General features: G+C 34.6%; 1 protein-coding gene and 1 long non-coding RNA gene across 21 annotated transcripts in view; both read right to left on the reverse strand.

The window, feature by feature from the left end:
- The window catches only part of PSD3 (pleckstrin and Sec7 domain containing 3), an 800,398-nt gene that overhangs the window by 338,131 nt on the left and 437,114 nt on the right, over nucleotides 1-25,153 (reverse strand). The window lies entirely within an intron of this gene.
- Nucleotides 21,862-24,946, reverse strand: LOC109262239 (uncharacterized). The gene is made up of 2 exons (XR_008421604.1): nucleotides 23,885-24,946; nucleotides 21,862-23,655 (listed from the first exon to the last, which is right to left on the reverse strand). It is a non-coding gene; the product is annotated as an uncharacterized LOC109262239 (long non-coding RNA).

Here is a 25,153-nt window from a genome sequence, read left to right on the forward strand (position 1 = left end):
GTATAAAAACCTATTAACACACACATACCAAAAAAAAAAAAAAACTATGGAAAAGTAAACAATTATGACTACTAGGAGAAAAAGTAAAATAAAGAGAGTTAATTTTTTAATATGATGAAGGAGGAGTGTCAGCTCACTGAAGCTTTCTTAAAATACTAGCTTTACTGAAATGATATTCACATAATATTCATCCTTTTGAATTATACAATTCAGTGATTCATAATACACATATAGAGTTGTACAGCCATCACCATTATCTAAATTCAGAATACTTTTATCACCCTAAAAGATAATCATATCCATTAGCAGTCAGTACTCATATCTCTCCTCCCATCCCCAATACTCATCTCCTGGCAACCACTAATTATCTTTTTATTTGTATGGATTTGCCTATGCAAGAGCACTTCACATAAGTGGAATCATATAAAGTGTGGCCTTTTTTTGACTGGCTTCTTTCATCTACCATATTGTTTTCAAGGTATGTCCATATTTTAGCATGAATCAATATTTATTTTTATTGGCAAATAACATTCCATTGTATGAATATACCAAATTTTGTGTACCCATTTATAAGCTGATGGCTATTTGGACTGTTTCCACATTTTGGTTATTATCAACAATGTTACTGTAAATATTTGTGTAAGGTTTTTGCATAGACATATATTTTCATTCCTCCTATGTATTTAATTCAGGAGTGGGACTGCTATGTCATATGGTAACTCTGCATTTAATCATTTGAAGAACTATCAGAATTTTTTTTCCAAACAGGCCACACCAGTTTACATCCCCACTAGAAGTGTGAGTTCCAATTTCTCTACATCCTTACCAACATTTATCTGTCCATTTTATTTTAGCCATTTCTAGCAGATATGAATTGCAATCTTGTGGTTCTGATTTGTAATTCCCTAATGACTAATGATGTTCAGCATCTTTCATCCACATATTGATCATTTGTATATATTCTTTGAATAAATCCCTACTCAAATCCTTTGCCCTTTTGTTATTGAGTCATTTGTCTTTATTGTTGAGTTGTAGGAGTTATTTATATATTCTGGATATAAAACTCCTTATCAGATATATACTTCGCAAATATTTTCTCCCATTCGGTAGGTTGTCTTTTCTTGATGGTGTTGTCTAAAGCACAAAAAGTTTTGATCTATATGAAACCCAATTTATCAGAGTTTTTTTTTCTTTTACTACTTGTGTTTTTATTGTCGAATGTAACAAATTATTACGTAATCCAAGGTCAGAAATATTTACTCTATGTTTTCCAAAATTTTTATACCTTTAGATCTTGGCATCCTTGTTGAAAATCAACTGACCATAAAAATAAGGGTTTTCTTCGAATAGCCAAAGTAATTTTGAAGAAGAAGACCAAAGCAGGAGGCATCACAATCCCAGACTTTAGCCTCTACTACAAAGCTGTAATCATCAAGACAGCATGGTATTGGCACAAAAACAGACACATAGACCAATGGAATAGAATAGAAACCCCAGAACTAGACCCACAAACGTATGGCCAACTCATCTTTGACAAAGCAGGAAACAACATCCAATGGAAAAAAGAGTCTCTTTAACAAATGGTGCTGGGAGAACTGGACAGCAACATGCAGAAGGTTGAAACTAGACCACTTTCTCACACCATTCACAAAAATAAACTCAAAATGGATAAAGGACCTGAATGTGAGACAGGAAACCATCAAAACCCTAGAGGAGAAAGCAGGAAAAGATCTCTCTGACCTCAGCTGTAGCAATCTCTTACTCGACACATCCCCAAAGGCAAGGGAATTAAAAGCAAAAATGAATTACTGGGACCTTATGAAGATTAAAAGCTTCTGCATAGAAAAGGAAACAACCAACAAAACTAAAAGGCAACCAACGGAATGGGAAAAGATATTTGCAAATGACATATCAGACAAAGGGCTAGTATCCAAAATCTATAAAGAGCTCACCAAAACTCCACACCCGAAAAACAAATAACCCAGTGAAGAAATGGGCAGAAAACATGAATAGACACTTCTCTAAAGAAGACATCCGGATGGCCATCAGGCACATGAAAAGATGCTCAACGTCGCTCCTCATCAGGGAAATACAAATCCAAACCACACTCAGATATCACCTCACGCCAGTCAGAGTGGCCAAAATGAAGAAATCAGGAGACTATAGATGCTGGAGAGGATGTGGAGAAACGGGAACCCTCTTGCACTGTTGGTGGGAATGCAAATTGGTGCAGCCGCTCTGGAAAGCAGTGTGGAGGTTCCTCAGAAAATTAAAAATAGACCTACCCTATGACCCAGCAATAGCACTGCTAGGAATTTACCCAAGGGATATAGGAGTACTGATGCATAGGGGCACTTGTACCCCAATGTTTATAGCAGCACTCTCAACAATAGCCAAATTATGGAAAGAGCCTAAATGTCCATCAACTGATGAATGGATAAAGAAATTGTGGTTTATATACACAATGGAGTACTACATGGCAATGAGAAAGAATGAAATATGGCCCTTTGTAGCAACGTGGATGGAACTGGAGAGTGTGATGCTAAGTGAAATAAGCCATACAGAGAAAGACAGATACCATATGTTTTCACTCTTACGTGGATCCTGAGAAACTTAACAGAAACCCATGGGGGAGGGGAAGGAAAAAAAAAAAAAAAAAAGAGGTTAGAGTGGGAGAGAGCCAAAGCATAAGAGACTCTTAAAAACTGAGAACAAACTGAGGGTTGATGGGGGGTGGGAGGGAGGGGAGGGTGGGTGATGGGTATTGAGGAGGGCACCTTTTGGGATGAGCACTGGGTGTTGTATGGAAACCAATTTGACAATAAATTTCATATATTGAAAAAAAAAAGAAATGAAACATTAAAACTAAAGACATGAAAAAAATAAGGGTTTTCTTATGAATTCTCAATTCTACTGTAATCTGGATGTATGACTGGATGCCAGTATAATACGCTCTTGATTCTTATAGCTTTGTAGTAAGTTATTTTTGTCATTGCACTTTATTGTGGCTAAAAATCACATAGCAAAAAATTTACCATCATAACCATACTTAAGTGTAAAATTCAGCAGTGTTAAGTATATTCACATGGCTATAAAACAGATTTCGAAAACTATTGCATATAGCAAATCTTAAACTCTATACCCATTAAAAAACAACCCCGCTGGGGGCACCTGGGTGGCTCAGTCGGTTTGGCATCCGACTTCGGCTCAGGTCATGATCTCGTGGTCCATGAGTTTGAGCCCCGCATAGGGCTCTGTGCTGAAAGCTCAGAGCCTGGAGCCTGTTTCAGATTGTGTCTCCCTCTCTCTCTGACCCTCCCCCGTTTATGCTCTGTCTCTCTCTCTCTCTCTCAGAAATAAATAAACGTTAAAAAAAGTAAAACAAAACAACCCTTCTTTCCCACCCCCTGAGCCTATAGTAACAATCATTCTACTTTCTTTTTGTTTCTATGAATTTGACTGCTTTAGATGGCTCACATAAAGGGAATCATAGAGTATTTTCTTATATATATGTATGCATGTATGTATATACATGCCAAATGCATATATGTATGTGTGTGTGTATACACACACACACACACACACACACACACACACATACATAGATATGTGTTTCAAGTGTACAGGTGTATAACTTGACATCTGCAAACACTACCACATGATCACACCACAAGTCCAATTACCATCTATCACCATACAGCTGACCCCCTTTACCCATTTCACCCACCCCCTAACCCTCTTAAATTCTGGTAACCACTACTGTGTTTTCTGTACCTATGAGTTTGTTTTCTTTGGTTTGTTCATTTATTTTTTTAGTTTCCATATATGAGGGAAATCACACAGTATTTGTCTTTTTCCATATGACTTATTTCACTTAGGGTAATATTCTCAAAGTCCAATAATGTCACAAATGGCAAGATTTCATTCTTTTTATGACTAATGTTCCATTGAATATACTATATATTCTTATTTATTTATTCATTTATTTTTAATTTACATCCAAGTTAGTTAGCATATAGTGCAATAATGATTTCAGGAGTAGATTCCAGTGATTCATCCCCTATGTATAACACCCAGTGCTCATTCTAGCAAGTGTTTTCCTTAATACCCCTTACCCATTTAGCCCATCCCCCCACCCACAGCCCCTCTAGCAACCCTCAGTTTGTTCTCTGTATTTAAGAGTCTCTTATGTTTTGTCCCCCTCTCTGTTTTTATATTATTTTTGCTTCCCTTCCATTATGTTCACCTGTTTTGTATCTTAAATTCGACATATGAGTGAAGTCATATGATATGTCTTTCTCTGAATGACTTATCTCACTTAGCATAATACCCTCTAGTTCCATCCATGTTGGTGCAAATGGCAAGATTTCATCCTTTTTGATTACTGAGTATACTCCATTGTATATATGTACCACCTATTCTTTATCCATTCATCTGTCGATGGACATTTGGGCTCTTTCCATACTTTGGCTATTGTTGATAGTGCTGCTATAAACATTGGGGTGCATGTGCCCCTTCGAAATACATCTCTACCCCTTGGATATATACCTAGTAGTGCAATTGCTGGGTTATAGGGTAATTCTATTTTTAATATTTTGAGGAACCTCCATACTGTTTTCCAGAGTGGCTGCACCAGTTTGTATTCCCACCACCAGTGCAAAAGCGACCCTCTTTTTCCACATCCTCACCAACATCTGTTTTTGCCTGAGTTGTTAATTTTAGCCATTCTGACTGGTGTGAGGTGGTATCTCATTGTGGTTTTGATTTCTATTTCCCTGATGATGAGTGATGTTGGCATTTTTTCATGTGTCTGTTAGCCACCTGGATGTCTTCTTTGGAAAAGTGTCTATTCATATCTACTGACCATTTCTTCACTGGATTATTTGTTTTTTGGGTGTTGAGTTTGATAAGTTAATTATAAATTTTGGACCCTTTATCTGATATGTCATTTGCAAATATCTTCTCCGATACTGTTGGTTGCCTTTTAGTTTTGTTGATTGTTTCCTTTGCTGTTCAGAAGCTTTTTATCTTGATAAGTCCCAACAGTTCATTTTTTATTTTGTTTCCCTTGCCTCTTTAGATGTGCTAAGAAGTTGATGCGGCTGAGTTCAAAGAGGCTTTTGCTTGCTTTCTCCTCGAGGATTCTGATGGCTTCCTGTCTTATGTTTAGGTCTTTAATCCATTTTGAGTTTATTTTTGTGTATAGTGTAAGAAAGTGGTGCAGGTTCATTTTTCTGCATGTCGCTGTCCAGTTGTCCCATCACCATCTTTATTCCATTGGACATTCTTTCCTGCTTTGTCAAAGATTAGTTGGCCATACATTTCTGGGTCCATTTCTGGGTTCTCTATTCTGTTCCGTTGATCTGATGTCTGTTTTTGTGCCAGTACCATACTGTCTTGATAATTACAGCTTTGTAATACAGTTTGAAGTCTGGGATTGTGATGCCTCCAGCTTCGGTATTCTTTTTCAAGATTGCTTTGGCTATGTGGGATCTTTTCTGGTTCCATACAAATTTTAGGATTGTTTGTTCTAGCTCTGCGAAGAATGCTGGTGTTACTTTGATAGGGATTGCATTGAATATGTAGACTGCTTTGGGTAGTATTGACATTTTAACAATGTTTGTTCTTCCAATCCAGGAGCATGGAACATTTTTCCATTTTTTTGTGTCTTCTTCAATTTCTTTCATAAGCTTTCTATAGTTTTCAGTGTATACATTCTTCACCTCTTTGGTTATGTTTATTCCTAGGTACTTTATGGTTTTTTGTGCAATTGTAAACGGAATTGATTCCTCGATTTCTCTTTCTGTTGCTTCATTATTGGTGTATAGAAATGCAACTGATTTCTGTTCATTGATTTTATATCCTGGGACTTTGCTGAATTCATGTATCAATTCTAGCAGTTTTTTGGTGTAATCTTTTGGGTTTTCCATATAGAGTATCATGTCATCTGTGAAGAGTGAAAATTTGACTTTCTCCTTGCTGATCTGGGTACCTTTTATTCATGTTGTCTGACTGCTGAGGCTAGGACTTCCAATTCTATGCTGAACAACAGTGGTGAGAGTAGACCCAAATAAATAAACTCAAGAATGAAAGAGGAGAAATCACAACCAACACTGCAGAAATATAAACAATAATAAGAGAATATTATGGGCAATTATATGCCAATAAATTGGGCAATGTGGAAGAAATGGACCAATTTCTAGAAACATATAAATTACCAAAACTGAAACAAGAATAAATAGAAAATTTGAACAGACCCATAACCAGTAAAGAAATTGAATCAATAATCAAAAATCTCCCAATAAACAAGAGGACAGGGCAGGATGGCTTTCCAGGGGGTTCTACCAAACATTTAAAGAAGAGTTAACACCTATTCTTTCGAAACTGTTCCAATAAATATGGATGGAAAACTTCCAAACTCATTCTATGAAGCCGGCATTACCTTGATTCCAAAACCAGACAAAGATCCCACTAAAAAGGAGAACTACGGACCAATTTCCCTCATGAACATGGATGCAAAAGTACTCAACAAGATACTAGCCAACTGGATCCAACAATACATTAAAAGAATTATTCACCACGACCAGGTGAGATTTATACCCAGGATGCAGGGCTAGTTCAATATCCACAAAACAATCAATGTGATACATCACACCAAAAAAAGAAAGGACAAGAACCACATGATACTCTAAATAGATGCAGCAAAAGCATTTGACAAAATACAGCATCCTTTCTTGGTAAAAACCCTCAAAATAGTAGGAACAGAAGGACCATACCTCAAGATCATAAAAGCCATATATGAAAGACCCACCACTAATATCATCCTCAATGGGGAAAAACTGTGAGTTTCCGCGCTAAGATCAGTAACACTATATATCGTTTTTATATTTGCCTATTGATGGACCCCTAGCCTATTTCCATATCTGGGCGACTATATATAATGCTGCAACAAACATAGGGATGAATACATCTTTTTGAATTAGTGTTTTCATATTCTTCAAAAAAATTTACAGAAGTAGAATAGCTGGGTCTTATGGTAATTCTATTATTAATTTCTTGAGGAATCTCCATAATGTTTTCCATAGTGGGTATACCATTTTACAATCCCAACAGTGTACAAAGGTTCCCTTTCCCCACATCCCACCTGACACTTATTTCTTGACTTTTTGATAATAGCTATTGTAACAGGTGTGAGGTGATACCTCACTGTGGTTCTGATTTGCATTTCCTTAATAATTATGATGCTAAGCATCTTCGCATGTGCCTTTTGGCCATGTGTATGTCTTCTCTAGATAAATGTCTATTCAGATCATCTATCCATTTTTGAATCAGGTTATTTGTTTTTTGTTGTTGTTGAGCTGCATGAGTTTTTATATATTTTGGATATTAACCCCTTATTGGATATACGGTTTGCAAATATCTCCCACATTCAATAGGTTGCCTTTTTGTTTTGATGATGATTTTCCTTTGCTGTGCACAAGCTTTTTAGTATCGAAGAGTCCCTTTATTTATTTATTTATTTATTTATTTATTTATTTATTTATTTATTTTTGCTTTTGTTTCTCTTGTCTTTGAAGTCACATCCAAAAAGACATCACGAGGACTGATGCCCAGGAGTTTCCCACTAGGAATTTTATGGTTTCAGGTCTTATATTCAAGTCTTTAACCCATTTTGAGTTAATTTTTGTATACGGTGTAAGACAGTAGTTCTGGTTTCATTCCCTTGCATACAGCTGTACAGCTTTCCCAGCACTATTTATTGAAGAGACTACCCCTTTCTCCATTGTATGTTCTTGGTTCCTGTGTTGTGGTTTAATTATCCATATAAGTGTGGATTTGTTTTAGGGCTCTGAATTTTGTTTCACTGATCTGTGTGTCTATTTTCATACCAATGACATATTTTGATTACTATAGCTTTGTATTATAGTTTGAAGTCAGGTAGCACGATACCTCCAGCTTTGTTCTTTCTCAAGCTCATTTTGGCCATTCAGAATCTTTTGCAGTTCCATACAAATTTTACAATTACTTGTTGTACTTCTGTGAAGAATGCCATCGGAATTTTGATTAGTACTGAATTAAATCTGTAGATTATTTTGGGTAGCATGGACATTTTAACAATAGTAATTCTTCTAATCCATGAGCATGGAATATCTTTCCATTTATTTGTGTCATCCTCAATTTATTTCATTGGTGTCTTACAGTTTTCAGAGTACAAGTCTCTCACCTCTGTGGTTAAATTCATTCCTGGATATATTATTTTTTGTGATGCAGTTGTAAATGGGATCGTTTTCTTAATTCATCTTTCTGATGTTTTATTATTAGCATAGAGAAATGCCATGGATTTCTGTATATTGATATTGTGTCCTGCAACTTTATTGAATAAATTTATCAGTTCCAACTGATCAGGTTTTTGGTGGCGTCTTCAGGGTTTTCAATATGTAGTAGCAAGTGAACATAGTTCTACTTCTTTCTGATTTGGATGCCTTTTCTTTTTCTTGTCTAACTGCTATAGCTAGGATTTCCAGTACTATGTTGAATAAAAGTGACAGAAGTGGACAAAACTGTCTTATTCCTGTTCTTAGAGGAAAAGCTTTCAGTTCTTTGCTGTTGAGTATGATACTAGTTCTGGGATTGTCATATATGGCCTTTATTAAGTCTAGGTATGTTCCCTCTATACCCATTTTGTTGAGTTTGTCTCATAAATGACTACTGAATTTTATCAAATGCTTTTTCTGTGTGTATTGAGATGATCGTGATTTTTATCTTACATTTTGTTAATGTGATATATCACAGATTTGCAGCTGTTGAACTGTCCTTGCATTCCTAAAATAAGTGACACTTGATCATGGTGTATCATTCTTTTAACATATTATTGAATTTGGTTTACTAATATTTTGTTGAGGATTTTAGCTTCTATGTTCATCCATGTAGTAGCCTATAATTTTCCTTTTTGTGTGGTGTCCTGTCTGGGTTTTTTATCAGGATAATGCTAGCTTTGTGAAATGTGTTGGAAAAGGCTCCCTCCTCTCCAGTTTTTTGGAAGAATTTGAGAAGAATATTAAATATTATTTGCATGTTTGACAGAATTTGACAATGAAGCCATCTGATCCTGAACTTTCATTTGTTGGGAGGTTTCTGATTATTGTTTAATCTCCTTACTGGTAAAAGTCTATTCAAAATTTCTATTTTTTCATATTCAGTGTTGGGAGATTGTATGTTTCTAGGAATTTGTTCATTTCTTCTAGGTTGTCCATCTTGTTGGCATATAATTTTTCATAGTAGTCACTTGTCATTTCTGTGGTATCACTTGTAACTTCTCTTTCATTTCTTATTTTATTTGAGTCCTCTATCTTTTTTTCTTGTTTAATCTAGCTTAAGAGTTTATTGATTTTGTTTATATTTTCAAAGAACCAGCTCTCATTTTCACTGATTTTTTTCTACTGTCCTTTTAGTCTCTATTTCATTTATTTCCTCTCTGATCTTGAGAATTCATATGAATATTAGCCTTATTTTATTTCTATTTCTGAAAATATTTCATTGGGATTTTCATACAAACTGCATTGAATCTACAGATCACCTTGAGTGATCTTAACAATATTGTTTTCCAATCCATGAACATGGAAAGGCTTTCAACTTATTTGTGTCTTCTTTGTCTTGTTCTGTAGTAAGCTTTGTATCATCTTCCAAGTTATTTCTCTTTTTTTTGTGCATTTCTACACGAATTTCAGGATTCATTTATCAATTTCTGCTCCCCCCCCCAAAAAAAAGGCCAAGTGGGATTTTGACATTGTAATGACTCTTAAGATCATTTTGGAGAGTATGCCACTTTAACATTAAGTGTTCCAAACCATGACCATGGGATAACTTTCCATTTGATTTCTTTGAACAATGTTTTGTATTTTTCACCATTAATGTATTATCTTATTTTGTTAATTCTATTCATAAGTATCTTAGTATTTCTGATGTTACCATATATAAAATTAATTTCATTTCCATATTATTCATTACTGATATATAATATATATAGTTGATCTTTATATATTCAACTTTTATTTTGCAGTGTTTACTGAACTTGTTTTTGAGATTCTAATAGTGTTTATTTTTTGGTAGATATACAATTTTCTATATACAAGATCAGGTCTTCTGATCTTTTACTTATTCCTTTCTAATCTTGATACTTTTTTTTCTTGCCTTATTACTCTGATTAGAATCTTCAATAAAATACATACAAAATAAAAGGCACAAATTTATATTCCTACCAACATTGTACAAGGATTCTCTTTCCTACAAATTCTCACCAGCACTTGTTAACTCTTGTTTTTTTGATAATAGCCATTATAACAGGTGTGAGGTAATATTTCATTGTAGTTTTGATTTGCACTTCCCTTATGATTAGTGATGGTGACCAACTTTTCATGTACCTGTTGACCATTTGTATAGATCTTATTTGAAAACTTCAGTTCCTTTCTCAATTTCAATTTTCTTCTTGCTATTGAGTTGTAGGAGTTTCATATATATTTTGGATATTAATCCCTTATCAGATATATCATTTACAAATATTTCATCTCATTTTATAGGCTGTCTTTTCATTTTGTTCATGGTTTCCTTTGCTGTGCAACTTTTTAGTTCAATATAGTCTTGCTTATTTTGCTTTTATTGCTTTTGCTTTGGTGTCAGATTAAAATAATTATCTCCAAAACCAATGTCAAAAAGCTTCTTTCCTGCTGTTCTCTTAGAGGATTTTATGGTTTCAGGCCTTGTATATATAAGTCTTTAATCCATTCTTGAGTTAATTTTGTGAGTTGTTTAAGATAGGGATCCAGTTTCATTCTTTGGCATGCGGATAACTAGTTTTCCCAACACCATTTATTGAAGAGACTATCTTTTCCCCATAGAGTATTCTTGGCTCCCTCATCAAGTATTAGTTGATTGAATATGTGTGAGTTCATTTCTGGGCTCTCAATTCTGTTCCATTGGTCTGTGTGTTTATTTTAATGACAGTACCATACTGTTTTAATTACTGTAACTTTGTAGTATAGTTGGAAATCGAGAAATGTGATTGCATCTGGCTATGTTCCTTTTTCTTGAGTTTGCTTTGGCTATGTGGGGTTTTTGTGGTTCCATACAAATTTTAGGGTTGTTTTTCCTTTTCTGTAAAAATTGCCACTGAGATTTTGATAAGGAATTGCATTGAATCTATAGATGGCTTTGGGCAGGTTGGACATTTTAACAATATTAATTAGTCCAATCATGAACATGGGACATTGTTCCATTTGTGTCTTCAATTTCTTTCAACAATGTCATCTAGCCTTCAGTGTACAGATAGATCTTTCACCTCCTTGGTTAAATTTATTCCTAAGTATTTGATTGTTTTTGGTGCTACGGTGACTGGGATTATTTTTTTCTTTTTCAGATATTCTCTCATTAGTATATAGAAACACAACTGGTTTTTGTATATTGACTTTTTATCTTGAATTTTACTTAATTCCTTTATTAGTTCTAACATTTGTGTGTGTGTGAAGTCTTTATGGTTTTCTACACTTAAGGTCATGTCGTTTGCAAATGATTTCATGTCTTTCTTTCTTTTCAATCTGGATTATTTTATTTTCCTTGATGGGTTGATTGCTCTGGCTAGGATTTGCATTACTAAGTTGAATAGGAGTAGTGAGAATGAAAACCCTTGTCTTGATCTTAAAGGCAAAACTTCCAACATTTCACCATGGAGTATGATGTTAGCAGTGATATGGCCTTTGTTTAGGCATACATTGATAATCAATGTATTGAGAATTGTTATCAGGAAAGGGTATTAAGTTTTGTTAAATGCTTTTTCTGGGTCTATTAAGATGACTATACAATTTTTATCTTTCATTCTATTAATGTGATGCATCATATTTATTGAATTGTAGATGTCAAAACATCTTTGCCTCCTAGAGATGAATCCCTATTGATCACAGTGTGTGTTCCTTTAATGTGCTCTTAAATCTAGTTTACTAGTATTTTGAGAATTTTTGCATCTATATTCATCAGTAGCCTGTAAATTTCTTTTCATACAGTGTTCTTATCTGGCTTTTGTATCAGGGTAATGCTGTTCTTGTAAATGAGTTTGGAAATGTTCCCTCCTATTCTTGAATTTTTTGGAAGAGTTTGACAAGGACTGGCGTTAATCCTTTTTTAAATGCTTGAATTCACCAGTGAAACCATTTGGTGCTGGGCTTATCTTTTTCAGGAGGTTTTTGATACTGAATTAATCTCCTTTCTCATTATTGATCTGTTCAGGTTTTCTGTTTCATGATTCAGTCTTGGCGGGCTGTATGAAACAGATCGATTTATTTTAGGTTGTCTAATATGTTGGAGTATGATTGTTTATAATAGTTTATGATTCTTTGTATTTCTGAGGTATCTGTTGTAATGTCTCCTCTTTCATTTGTAATTTTATTTTAGTCTTCTCTTTTTTTTCATTATTCTACCTAAAGGTTTGTCAATTTTGTCTATCATGTCATAGAACCAACTCTTGGTTTTGTTAATCTTTTCTATTTTCCTATTTTCTATCCCATTTATTTCTGCTCTTATCTCTATTATTACCTTTCTTTTGCTAACATTGGGCTTAGTTTGTTCTTCTTTTAGTTCCTTGAGGTATAAAGTTATTTGAGATCTTTCTTTTTCTTGACATATATGCTTATAGCTGTAGTTTTCTCTTAGAACTGTTTATGCTGTATCCTATAAATTTTAGTATGTTGTGTTTCCATTTTTTTTATTGTCTCAAGATACTTTTTTATTTCCTTTTTTATTTCTTCTTTGATCCACTGGTTGTTAACTTCCATTTGTCAATTTTCCAGCTTTTCTCCTGTTTTTGATTTCTATTTTTATTTTCTGAAATTTGTGGTCAAAAAAGACACTTGATATAATTTTTATCATCTTCTATTTCTTGAGACTTGTTTTGCAGCCTAGCAATGATCTATCCTAGAAAATGTCCCACATGTGCTCTAAAAGAATATGTATTCTACTGCTGTTGAATGGAATATTCTGCATATGTCTCCTAGGAACATTTGGTGGACAGTATTGTTCAAATCACCATTTCCTTACTGATTGTCTAGGTCATCTATCTATTGGCGAGAGTGGAGTATTAAAGGCCCCAACTATTACTGTACTGTTGTTTATTGCTCCTTTTAGTTCTGTGAGTACTTGCTTTATATATTTTGGTGCTCTGATTTTGGGCATATTATCTCCTTTCCACTTGTAAGTTGTTCATCCAGTTAGTCTGGGACAGTATTTTAGGTGCCTACACTTAGAACTGTTGTATCCTTTTGGTGGACTGACCTTTTCATTATTATAAAATGTCTTTGTCTCTAGTACGTCTGGTCTTAAAGTATATTTGGTTGATATTAACACAGAAACTCCAATTCTCTTCCAGTTATTGTTTACTTGGTACTTCCTTTCTCATTTTTTAACTTTCAACCTATGGTCTCTGAATCTAAAATGTGTCTCTTTTATAATGCACACAGTTGAATGCTTTTAATCCCTTTTTCTAATATTTTAAGTCCAATGTCTGGCTTTCCTTGGAGACAGTTTCTGATTGCTATCTTTGATTGTATAGAGGCTATACTTTTCTATTTCTTTGCAAGTCTCATAATTATTTGTTGAAAACTAGAGATTGTAAATAATGTGGTAACTCTGTACATCAGATGTGTCCTTCTCCCCCCGTTTGTTGTTACTGTATTGTTTGTTTAGTGGCTTTTCCTGAATTAATTTTTGTTGTATGTGACCCATGAAAGTCTCTACTCCGTAAACTCAGTAATCAGCTTATTATTGGACAGAGATTTCCTTAAATGTCTTGAACGAATAAGTATCTCAGTCTTGCCATGAGGTTGTGTGTGCATGTTAAGGAATACCTTCAATGCACCAGGAGACAGTTTACAAATCTGTTGTAGTCTTCACTTTCTGTTTATGTAGAATCTCAAGGATTGTCAGCAGTATGAGCTTAGGGTCTTTTCGGGTTTTTTTTCTGGGAAGGTGGACATAGATTCCCAAGAATATATCAGAGTTTACCAGTATGCCTTATTTCCCAGCTATTCCTGTTAAGTTTTTTGGTCAGCCTCTTGTTTGCCCAATTGTTACTAGCACCTAATGCAGCAGTATTGTTTAACAACTGTGAACTGTCAAATGCTCTGGGGAAAAGACTTTTTTTTTATTGAATGAGCCAGTCAGATCAAAGAAAGACAAGCTCTGCAAGTGAGGATTTTCCAGTGAGCTGCCAGACAAATCGAATAATGACAATTCCCTGGGAATGGGGTTTTTGAGGGAGTTCCCCACTGCCCATTCCAGTGAATGCTAGGCTTCTGGTTTTCACAGCTACTCTGATTGTGAGACTATATGTTTTCAAGATTACCTGGAGTTGGGGAGAGGAGATGGTAATAGAGCAAGTTAAAACACTACAAATCTTACTGTTCTTATGGATCTTCAGCTGTTTTTTGTTTTCTTCAATAAATACTCTTCAGATTGTTGCAAGCTTTCTGTTAATCTCTACAGTTCTGAATACAGTGATTGTGACCATTTTTTGCAAGTATTCTCATTGTAATTTTGGAGGACCAGATTTTCAGAAGTCCTTACTGTCATTTGGAAGTACTTTCCCCTCAATAAGAGCTTTAGATGCTAATGAAAGAATATTTTAATGCCAATAGTTAATAACCACATCAAAAATTCTTTTTATGTTTTAGCTACTTAAACTTGTAATAAAAAAATTTAGAGGGCACCTTTAAAAGGAAAGAAGGGTATTTTTTTTCAAAATTCTTTTGAAAAAAGATTCATGAGCAAATATGTTTAATGATCATTAGGTAAAAAGTTTCTTTAGGACACCATGAATTTCTATTATAAGTTATAAATAAAACTTTCACCATTTAATTGACAATTGTCATGTTTTATAACACTTAAAAACAATGGTAAAGTCCCTGGCATTATTTTGGTTTATAAAATCATACTTCATTCTAAATTCAGACTTACTTTATTTACTTGCTTATTTAGCATTGCTTTTTGTATACTTTCACAGTGACCACACCATTTCTACATTAGTGTAAAGATACCTTTACACTCACAAATTTGAAATAAAAATTAGGAAAATAGCAATTAGGGGAAAAATGAATAAGTAAATTCAAACCAACAAAAACAATTCATATATTTTGGGTTCTCCACAGTAAGGAAGCATTCGTACAATCAATCACCTTATACCCGGTGCCTCAATTTGTCTAATGCAAGAAAATAATAAGATACATGGCTTTCTATTTGTCAAAGATGCCCAACAACTTACTGAATATTTGATTAGTTGAGGTTATTTATAACTGCTACTTATTGTCTTCTTACTCACTGGTAATTCCTCGGTAAAGCTTAGGCAGAAAAGCAAAGGGTCTCATCAGTCCATTTTGTGCCTATCATATACATTTAAACACTGAGTTTTTATACCATTTTCATCATGGAGTAAAAGTAAAATGAAGTCTTTGTTCATCAAGAAACACTCCTTCATATAATACCTGGATTTTTCCTTTTTATTATACCAAACTGTGTCAATTATTTTGAAATACTATTATTCAAATATTGTCCAGTGAACAAAGCTAACTATAATCACTGACTGTGTATCTCAACCATTCACATCTATCACAGAGAAACTCACACATTGCCATGGTTCTATTTTCTTCCTAAATATATTCATACCTTTGGAAAAAAGTAGGCTTGCTCTGGAACAAATGCTGGTCAGTTACATGCCAAGGCAGTAATTTCATAGCACCTTTTTATATTCTGAATTCCTTCCCATTAAATGAATAGAGCATGGAGGTGTGAAAAGCCTCACGCACTGAGAGTCACAAAAATTGTCTCTTGAAATCAATGCAAAATTTCCAATCAAATCTGAGATGTTCAGTGAATATGAACATCAGAATCTTTAGCCTTAAAATCCAGAGACACCTTTAATCAAACCTAAAATTTAACATGCAGAATGGAAAATCCATAAAAAGTAAGAATTCTATTTGAAAACTCAAAGTACCAGGCAGGCCCAAATCTTGAATTTTGGGCCAATGAATGAACTATCTGTAATAGAGGAAATATTAAGCAGAAAGATGAAAAACCGAAGACTAGAGGTTCATATTCCCAGATAAATTCAAGACTATTCTCCAAAATGACTGTACTGACATTTTCAAATATACTCTCTTATAATACAAAAGAAAGAGCTGTTTTCCCCATTTGTTTTCTTTTAAAGATACATTAAATTAAATGCCTTTTAAAGAGAAATTCTTTGATGAATTATTTCTGAAAAACTGAACTCATGCGTGTTTTTAACATGTTCCCAGTTCAGAATGTTAAGTAAAAGGATCATCTTCAACGTTGCTCTACTATGTGTGGGAGAGATAGCAAAGGTTTCATGGACTAAGGGCCGGGGGACTGGAAAAGAAAAGTTCTGAAAATTTGTGTAAAGACCAGATAGGAAATATTTTAGGCTTTATAGACCATGAAGTCCCTGTTACAACTACTCAACATGTCATTTTAGTGTGAAGATGTAAAGAAATGGGTATGGCTTTGTTCAATAAAACTTTACTTATGAAAACAGCCTATCAGCAGAATTTTGCCTGTGGGACATACTTTGCTGACCCCAATCTTTTTTCTTTTTTTTAAGATTTTATTTTTAAGCCCTCTCTATACCCAACATGGGCCTTGAACTCACAACTGCAAGATCAAGAGTCACATGTTCTACCAAGAGTCTATATGCCATGCTCTGAGCCAGTCGGGCACCCCCACTGACCCCTGATCTAAGAGAAAACTAGAAGGAAGTAGAATTTGTGTTGAGCACATCATGAGTGAGCAAGTAAAACAGATTAGGATTCCTGATGTATTCTGTGCCTTATTTTTAAAATTATGGCATTTTTTCCCACTGGGCTGATAATCAGTTCCCAACTTTACTGGTAATAATGAGAGCAAAGGGGCAAAGTTATGATGAAGAGATTCCTTCTTTAGAGTAACCTAGAAACCATATAATCTGCTGTCCAAAATTCATCACAAGAATGACCAAGTCTTTGCTTTGAGTATGCTCTCCCTGACAACTGGAGGAATAGAACCTTCTTCAACGCTCCAGCCAAGACCTAACCTAAACTCAGTTCTAAGGGAGAGCTACTAACAAGGCCAACTATCTCAAGTATTTGTTAGGAAAGCAAACCACAGCATATACTCTGACTTACAGGTTAAAGAATCAGGCAAAATAATCCTAAAAATTTTATTTTCAATAACGTAGAGTCTGGAAGCTTTGTGGAAAACATGCTTTCAGAGAAACTAAGGGCTTTCATGATCCATTGGTAAAATCTGGCCTCATAAACCTTGGGATATCAAAAACACAGTAGGTATACCTGCCCACATGACAATTCCATCTCCAACATGTTACAATAAGTGGGGTAAAAAAAAAAAAAAAAAAGGATACTACTGATTTGGTAATTACTTTAATTCTGTAGTTCTGCTACAAGTTCCTATCTTGCTTTTGTTTTGTTTTCTTCTCTATCATGTAAGTTTAATTGTATTATGCTGCCCTCAGGTGTCCATTTTTTTATATGCATGATTAGCAGGCAAAGTAGGATCCTTTGTAAATTTAGAAACCAAGATGCTGTCATATTCAAAGTATCCTTTCACAAACTCCAATCACAGAGCTAATGTAAGTATTAAAGAAGTTCAACGTTTAGGGATATCTGAAATATTACTTGGGCTTTTCCTGCCACTTGTGTAAAAACACTGCCATTGAAAAAGGAACTGAAGTGGTTTAAAGAAAAAATAAAGCAACTGATAGTAATATTGTAACACAGTGGCTCTCAAAATAGGATTCATGGATCCTGTCCCCAGTGTCCATGAACTCAAACCTAGTGTTATAATAATACTCAAAACATTTCTTTCATTCTCACAAGTTACAGTGGAGTAAAAGCCACATGACTTCTGACAAACTATAACCAACTAAATACAGAAGCAGAGGAGTTAGTTGTCCTCTATTAAGCCAAATATGAAAGTCTCCCCCAAATATTTTAAATGCTATACTTTTCACTCATTTTTTGTTTTTCTAAGTATATTATTATTAATTAAAAAGAATTGTTATCCCCATATGATTTCACTTATACATGGAATCTAAAAAACAAGCAAATGAACAAACAAATAGGTGATGGGGATTAAGGAGGGCTTTTGTGATGAGCACCCAGTGTTGTATATAAGTGCTGAATCACTAAATTGTATACCAGAAACTAATATTATGCTGTATGTCAACTAACTGGAATTTAATTAAAAACTTAAAAAAACACATAAGTGTTTGTAAAGTTAAAAAAAAAAAAAAAAACAGAAACAGACCCATAAATACAGAAAAGTAGCTGATGGCTCCCAGAGGTGCAAAGGGTAAGGGGATAGGCAAAACAGGTGAAAGGGTGTGGGAGATACAAGCGTCCAGTTACGGAATGAATACATCACAGGATAAAAGGTTTAATATAGGGAAAATAGTCAAGAGTTTGTTAATAGCATTGTATGGTAACAGATGGTAGCTACAGTTGTAGTCAGCATATCATAACATACAAACTTGTCAAATCACTATGCTGTACACCTAAAACATTGTGTGTCAACATAACATTGTGTGTCAACTATATTTCAATTTAAAAAAAAAGGTACAGACTTCTAATTATAAAATAAATACCTCATGGGGATGTAATGTACATCACGGTTAATACTGTATTGAATTTTCAAAAATTAAGAGTTGTAGCTTGGGGCACCTGGGTGGCTCAGTTGGTTAAATGTCTGACTCTTGATCTCAGCTCAGGTCTTGATCTCAGGGTCATGAGATCAAGCCCCAGGTTGGGCTCCACACTAGGTGTGGCCCTACTTTAAAAAAAAAAAAAAGAAAGAAAATTGTAGCTTAAAAGTTCTCATCACAAGGAAAAAAACCTGTTTTGGTAACAAATGTTAACTGGACTTATTGTAATGATCATTTTGTAATGTATACAAATATTGAATCATAATGCTGTACACCTAAAAATACATAAAAAATAAAATTCACTCATTTTAAAAGAAAAAAGTATGCTATTCATTTAATAGGCTTATTAATGCTATTTTAAAATAATTTAATATTTTTAAATCTTATCCATTTTAGTTTAACATAGTAAATAGTAATGGATATAACAAAAGTTCTTTGGGGACCTCAAAAAAATTCAAGAGTAAAAAAGGATTCTGAGACCATAAAGTTTGAGAAGTACTATAGTAGCAGACAGATTTTATCACAACTTCATAGAAAGTGTTTCCTCTGAAATTTGAGAAGATAAAAGAAAAGACACTGACCTCATTATCAAATTACAAAGACTAAACTCTACTTTTAACTTGTCACAGAAAGACAGACATTAACTTAAGCAGTGGAATTAAAGGTAAGAAGTTTGTTTACCTTCCTCACCCTCACTTCTCCTTCTCTCCCCAAAACATTTGCAGGAAAAAAGAGCAAAAACAGATTTAATATTGCATTTCATCTGCTTTCTTTTACCACTTTCTACTGTTGAGCTGTGCAAATGTGAAAAGTTCATAATGGTAAGAAGGAAAAGGAAAGTCATTATGCAGTGACTGAATAATGTATAAATTAGATAATCTGAGGTCTTTAAATGAGTCCCATTAACCCAACTCATATCTGTGTTATATTTTCCATGTATGAACCTATTCTAAAAAAAAAAAGTGAAGAAAGAAAGAAAAGGAGAAGGAATTGGCTAGGGAGGAAGAAATGGAGGAAATAAAAAAAGGAAGGGAGGCTTTCATTTTGAAGAATCACAGAAGCCAAGAAAATCTACCAGTGCATGATTAATTTTGACATACTTAAAAAGGCATTCCTACTAAAATCTAGGTAGCTGTCAATTTGACCAGTCATTGTATTTTAAAGGTCATTTCAAGATTGAAAAATCTGGGATGCATGGGTGGCTCAGTTGGTTGAGCATCCAACGCTTGATTCTGGCTCAGGTCCTGATCTCATGGTTCATGGGATCAAGCCCCATGTGGGCTCTGCCTTGACGGCACAAAGCCTGCTTGGGATTCTCTCTTTCCCTCTTTCTCAGCCCTTCTCCCACTTGTTCTCTTTCTCTCTCTCAAAATAAATAAACATTAAAAAAGTAAATAGATAAAATAAAATTGGAAAATCTGAAATCAAGAAAGTTTTCTATAAAAACATTTCCACAGCTGATGGTTAAGGTTCTTAGGCTATCCCCCAAATGCTCATTCTGAAGAAAGGAATAGTAAGAGTAAAACTGAATCCAGGGCCCCACCAGAAACCCTTGGCAACTTTGAGGCTAGACCTGATGCTTCTATGAACTTTCAGTATCACTGAGAAGCTCCTGGGATGAGAGCGCACTAGAAGTCACTGGGGCTAGGGAGCTCCCAGTGAGGTGAACAGAAAGACTTGGCACCAAGGAGGTGGAAAAGAGGTAAGGGAAGGAGGCTGTGCTGGCTGAATGCAAATTAAGAATGAGGCTAGAATCTATAGTTGGGTAAAACTCAATAAGGAAACAAATGAATGCTAGGGATGGCTTTCCTGGCAGAGGGCATCAAGGATATGGGGCAGACAGGAAGAGAAGGTATAGACAAGACAGCTACCCAGGACAAAGGGAGAGCAGCAGGCAAAATTCACTTAAGACAGCTGCCAGTTATAAAAATGATAATTACAGACACAGAGACTTTTTAAGGATATTAACTACCTATCAACCTTAGAGGTTTGTGGTGCTTTTGAGGCACAATATAAAAAGTAAAAGCATTAAACAATTCTTATAATAGTCATTTTCCACTTATGATAATAAACCAAATATTTTACCCACCATTTAAAATTCTGTGATCCTACAGAGCCAGTCTAGGAATTAAAAACTCACAATTACCAATGCAGTTTACAAACTGAAAAATAATATACTCCTATGACCTATGTCAAACTGAACTCCACATATATTTTTAACATTATTCTATTACAAAAACTATATTTTACCTTTGATTTTTTTCTCCCCTCTACCAGTATGGTATACTAACTGGGTTTTATCCCTTATTCAACCTATAACCTAACACCAAAAACAAAACCAAGACAACACAGTAAAGTCCTGCCTCATACATTAAATTCAGACCTCTGAGGATGATATTAAACACACCTGGAGTATTCCAAAGACATTTATAGGATGCCCAGCCTGAGCCAGATACAGCCACCACTCCAGAAGAACCACAGTCCTCAACTCCCTTATACCTGTGGAGAGTGAGCTGGCTCTTGCCAACACTGAAAAGCATAGTGGACACCTTGGGTAAAATTGCTAGTAAAAATACCAAGCCACAGTATGAAAGGGTAGCTTCTGTCATAATATCTTCATTAAAAATAATGTCCTGGCTACTGCCTCTGACTATGGCCTGGCCCTGCACAGCCATTGTCTTATAGATCTCTTTTGACTTTTAGTTGTGAAATTCACCTACTGATTGTGTACTCATCTATCCTACACTTCATTACAACTCAATCTGTATCTAAAACTTCCTTCCACCTCAGAGTCCTGCCCTGGTGAGAAGTGCCTGCCTATTGTCCTGTCCCTGCCACCTGCCTTTACCCCCAGTGATAATCCTGCCAGAGGGCTGAATCTCAACTATGATGGAAGTACCAAAAGCACATTTGAAGATTAGTCCATAAAATAAATAGGCCTGAATTTATTCTAACATGACAAAATCCTTTTGCTCAAACTATTTCCAATAAAATACAAGGCTTTAAAAAGAAAAAGATTTTCATATTTTCAACTCTTTCCATGTTCATAGTTCAAACAACATGTAATACAACTTAGTTTCAGTATAGCAAGAGAAAACCACACTCTAGAGTTTGTTTTAATAGAAATTTATCTGTATGTGCAAAAGTTTAATTTACATATGTATTTCATAGATAGAGGCATTTTAAAGAGATTACTTAGCAAATTAATCATGTGACCACAATTATAACATATTTATCTAAAAGAATAAGCCACATGCAGACAAATAAGAGCCAGTCAATACTATTGCTAAAATAATGATACATCATTCATATTTTAAAAAAAAATAGACACAAAAGGGAATCAGCATTTTTAGTTCCAATTAAATTATAACATCTGAATGAATTTCTCCCCAAAATATTGCATACGCCTTAGATTTTTTTTTCCTAGCCTACTTATTAGTGAAGTTCAATAATCCAACATATAATTAAAATAGCTCTCCAGTGCTTTTCCACCTTAGCACCTCAGTTACCTGCTACCATTCTTCAGTTAAAAGGATTAATGGAAGTTAGCCTAGCCAACACTCCAAAAATGAGATTTGACTTCCATGAACATCTCATTCATTTCCCATCCTTAACCCAAACGGCACAGAACTTGGATAGAGTAGAGACACTAAAAGAGTTTGTTGAATGATAAAATAAATTAGAAAAAGAAAGAAAGAAATTCCAACATGTAACACTATATTAGATTTATTACATTAGTATACATTCTATTGTTTTATTAGTAAGAAAGTTAGCAGAACAAAGGCCCATATCAGTGCATTTTCAATGTATCATTCCTTAGAGTAAATAAAGCCACAAGAAAGATTCACAAAGTAAAGCCAAAAGAATTCCCAAGGTATGCCTCCCCCACTGAAAGCATGAGAACACACTTATCTTGGTACTTCTTAAAAAGGTCATGCTATCATGGCACAATGGTATGAAAGAAAAAGAAAATGGTTTATTAGTTTACTCCCCAAGAGGATTATTCTGACATTGGACTGAGTAATGAGAGGTGATGGCCTAGGCAGTACAGCCTAGGAAGGTGAAAAGGGGAAAAGGTTAGAAATGAACCACTTTATATTTTGAATGGTTCACCTTCAAAGGGGCCATGCTAATAAGTCAAACAAACATGATAACAAAAAATCAGGCAACCATGATGCAAGAGAAGCTACATCCAGAATTATGGATAAAAACTTACCACCTAGAAGGAAAATTTATTTTTTAAATGAATCCATAGTTTGAAGATAAGAGAAACACATTTTCATATGGTTAGTTCTCATGATAACAACTATCTATTTTAACAGACTTTTAACAGCATGCATTGTAAATAAGGATTAAAAAAACTCTAGTATACAAAACTTAAACAACAGACAACCCTAAGTATAAAGCATACATTTTCAAAAACAAAGCTAAGAACTAATAATCATTAAATACATGATTTTGATGATATACAGAGATTTACTTGTACTTATAATATTCTCCCTCTTATATGTAATTCTGCCACCACAGCCAAATATTAATTATGTATGACTGGCATAACTCAAGCTAATAATAAACTGTTCATTTGTTTGCTGTCTCTTACTGATAAACTCTTACATTCTAGTTGCCAAAAAGAAGTATGATGCTTCATTTAATCTCTTTTCAAATATTCAAAGGAGGTATGAAGACAGAGCAAGAGCAAATCCAAGATCTGTGGTTCTGAACCTATGGGCTATAGACACTGGGGTGCCCATGCCTAGTTGGATATCAAGCATGCTGACTTATCTGAATAAATAATAAACCTCACACCTTTATCTCCTCCTGTTTCAAATTATTGTGATTAATAAGTTACATATTTATTTGAAAGTATTATTAAAGCAATATTAGCTTTTTAAAAGGTAATTTACCTTTTTTTTTTTTTTAACATTTATTTTATTTTTGAGACAGAGAGAGACAGAGCATGAACGGGGGAGGGGCAGAGAGAGAGGGAGACACAGAATCGGAAGCAGGCTCCAGGCTCTGAGCCATCAGCCCAGAGCCCGATGCAGGGCTCAAACTCACGGACCGCGAGATCGTGACCTGAGCTGAAGTCGGACACTTAACCGACTGAGCCACCCAGGCGCCCCGGTAATTTACCTTTTAATAGAAACCAATCTCGCATCTAGCAACTTCCACAGAAGTTCTATAAGATCCTCAACCTTTAAATAAGAATTGATTCTTTTTTTTTTCATTACACATTTTCTCAGTCAACAGACACTAAATGTGCAACCATCATATATGGATGGGACCTCAAAATAACTCATGTGAAGAAGATCCCTCATGCTGGGACTCTCTGATTTAGACCAAAGTTATATGTGGACAAGAGCACTCAAAATTGTCTCTTTCAGCTAAAAGGTTGAGAAATTTAGTGTGAAGAAAAGAAGGGGACAGAATTGCAACGTTATCACAAGACAGGGAAAGAGGAAAGCAGGGAAAACTTGCTTCACTGGTAAGAGAAAAGCAGAGGTCAGGACTATCCACTGATTGGTCCTCCCCTTGGCAAGCTGGATGAGTTTAGATTCTGATCCTCATTTCAAGGCTCACTAGTACCTTCATTTCCATAAGATGTATTACAGCGCTATTACCCCAAAATGTCCCCTGAAAAAAATCTACATTCTTAATCTCTATCATCTCTGGACACATGTTATGCATGTCTACAAGTCACTAAGTTATTCTAAATTCACCTGATGCAAACTGCAAAAGGAATTTCTTGGTTGAGTATCGTGAGATTTGTGAAGGCAGCGTTAAACTAACTGTCACTAACTACATCTCCTCTTCAGTCTTCTGAGGGTAGAACACTTCTTTCCCTTCAGTCCATCTTAATGGCCCCATAGAGCTCCATTTTGCCTAAGGAAACTATGTGGCCTTTTGAAATAGGAAAACTAAATTGGACTGATAACTGAGTTTTAGTTCTTTTAATTGTAAGATAAATCATATAGCAAATCAAGGGATGATTTAGATTCTTTAATTACAAGAAACCTGGTTTTCTCTTCAAAATAAATGGACTGGAGACTATGAAAAAGTTTTTGTGCTAAATAAGTATATATTAGCCTATATTAAGCTAAAACATTCTTATTTTCTCTAATATAAATAGTTTAAGTAAATGCTAAAATTCCACATCTATAAAAGGAAAGCTTGTATAATAACTATAAATTTAAGTTTATTCTACATCTTAAATACAAGGGAAAATAATTATATCATTGATATTTTAACTGGTAAAAGACCAGGTGAGCTGAGAAATGTAGAAAAGGCTGAGTTCTTAAGACCCACTACTGTATTTGGTGAAAACACAGTCAACATTTTCAGATCTAACTTATATCCCCTTTCCATCAGATATCAACTTTAATAGCTAACCAAAAACAAAAT

The sequence above is a fragment of the Panthera pardus genome, unplaced genomic scaffold, assembly GCF_024362965.1.
Source record: "Panthera pardus isolate Hobbes unplaced genomic scaffold, ASM2436296v1 HiC_scaffold_13, whole genome shotgun sequence".
Lineage (NCBI taxonomy): Eukaryota > Metazoa > Chordata > Mammalia > Carnivora > Felidae > Panthera > Panthera pardus.